Source organism: Muscardinus avellanarius (genome assembly GCF_963383645.1).
Source record: "Muscardinus avellanarius genome assembly, chromosome: X".
Taxonomy (NCBI): domain Eukaryota; kingdom Metazoa; phylum Chordata; class Mammalia; order Rodentia; family Gliridae; genus Muscardinus; species Muscardinus avellanarius.
The window spans coordinates 55,936,432-55,939,043 of record NC_137792.1 but is presented as its reverse complement, the minus strand read 5'-3'; positions in this window follow the sequence as shown (position 1 = coordinate 55,939,043).

The window sequence follows — 2,612 nt, the reverse complement described above, 5'->3', positions numbered from 1 at the left end:
TTTATTATTGGCTAAGTTACAACAATATATTTGGAACCGAAAATGTTCCTTCTATGCAACCCACATACGAGCTCATTCAGGACTTCCTGGACTGCTTGCTGAAGGCAATGCTATTGCAGATTTTCATACTCGAACTGTACTTATTTTTCCAAATGAAGACAAAGTGTTACAGGCTCAAGAATTTCACAATAAATTTCATGTAAATTCCCAAACGCTGAGACTAAAATTTAAAATCACTAAAGAACAAGCTCGATGCATTATATTGCAATGCAAAAATTGTTTGACATTACTGCCACAGCCTACTACAGGAGTAAATCCTCGAGGTTTGCGACCTCTTCACCTATGGCAAATGGATGTCACGCATGTTCTTGAATTTGGCTCTCTTAAATATTTACATGTTTCCGTGGATACATGTTCCGGAGTTATCTTTGCCTCTGCTCATACTGGAGAAAAGGCCCAACATGTAATTTCCCATTGTCTGCAAGCTTTTGCTGCCTGGGGCATCCCTCACCAAATTAAAACTGATAATGGACCTGCTTATGTTTCTCAGAGATTTTCTCATTTTTGTGCCCAAATGGCTATACAATTAAATCATGGCTTACCATATAATCCACAGGGCCAAGGCATAGTAGAACGAGCCCATGCCACTATTAAGTCTGCTTTAATAAAACAAAAAGGGGCGATAGGGGCTCAATGGACCACACCAAAAGATAAACTAAATCTTATATTATTTATTCTAAAATTTTTAATGCTGGATGCCAATGGACGAACAGCAGCGGAAAGACATTACAGGCCTCATGAGCGCTATGCAGGGCAAGCAATGTGGAAAGATATTCTTACAGGAGCATGGAATGGTCCGGATCCAGTGCTAACGTGGGCTCGAGGGTCGGTGTGTGTTTTCCCACAGGACAAAGACTCACCGATTTGGGTTCCTGAAAGATTGGTGCGCCATGTACAGAAACCAATGGAAGATGCCAAGCAACAAATGGATATGGCTAACTCTGTTGGTAATGTTCAACATTGGAATGGGTGAAAAAGATCTTTGGGGAATTATTTCTGCTTTCCCTCTTCCTTTACCTGTATCCACCACTGCCACCATTTTTCCTCGGTTCTTTACGACCAATAGTTTCTTAAATTTGCCATGGATTCCCTTTGATGAAGAAATTAGGCCTTATGCATTTTTCAATATAACTTTAAGTGGCAGTTTATGTTTTTATGCTAATAAAATTTTGAATGATACCTATGATAGTCCTAATCCATGTGTGCAGTTATATAATCAGACTATGGGAAAATTTCAGCCATTTAATGATTCCAGTCCCATAGGAAATGTTACTGTTTTAGAAGGATATGCTCCTTTAGCATTTTCCAGACATGAACATCCCGAAAATAAGACAGCTCCTTTGCAGCCGCGGTGGGCTCCAAAATGTTATAGCCCACGTAGCTGGCCATTTAAATGGACTGATTGCCAAGACTCTAAGGTAGTCTGGGCCTCTTCAGGCTATGATTTAAGTTTTTCTCCAGGCATATCTACAATGCGCAATCATACTTGGGCAGGATATAATTATACATATCAAAATTCTATACAGTATAAGCCGCCCAATCCTTTTAATATTTGGCTTCTCTGTGGGATAGCAGGAGGCTGTACTGATATAACAGCTATGTCTATGATTTTAGGGGGAACTGTAAAAAATTGCAGCTATTCTCAGAATTTTTCTGATACTTTTGAGGATAGCGTCAAAGTAAATTGTTCAATGGGACCACAACTCCCGTTTGGACCCACTCCTGTTTGTGTAACTACTCCGTTTTTTTGGCTTGTTTCTAATAGTTCCTTGGTTAATGATAGTCTAGGTTGTTTTCTTGATACCTGTTTTCTAACTTTCTGCTGGAATGCTTCTATGCACCCTTGGGCAGTAGTAATGCGACTGCCTATAGCAGTTCCTTAGCCAATAAGAGTGGATGTAAATTCCCTTCCAGTTTTGCTGAACCGAGAAAAGAGAGATTTTGGAATTTCTGCTCTTATTGCTGTAATTGTGGCCTCTGTAACCGTGGCAGTTACAGCTGCTGCCGCTTTGGCAACGTCTATAAATACTGCAGCCACTATGAATGCCCTATCCTCACATGCGGCTACTGCCATGTCTCAGCAAGCTCAAATAAATGGACAACTTAAAGCTGGCATATTAATGGTAAATCAAAGAGTAGACCTGTTACAAGGACAGGTTGACATTTTAGGGCAAATGGCCATGGTACCATGTATTCATAAATTATCTGGATTATGTATAATGTATGTGCAGTATCAGAATTTCTCCCATGCAGGTAATTTGTCTCGGCAATTAAGCAAGATGCTTCTAGGGACTTGGAGCGGTGAATTTGAACACACCATGATTGAGCTTCGAGCGTCCATCATTGCAATTAATTCTACCCATATAGAAGTCGCCACAGTACAACAATGGATGGACTTGATACATGGAACATTGGGTTTCTTAAAAGATTGGGGTGGCATGGCATTCTGGGCATTCTTGCTGGTGGTAGCATGCTGTTTCCTGATTGGATATATCAGGCGAATTCGACAACGCACACTGCAACAACAGCGCATATTGGTGCAAGCTATGGCA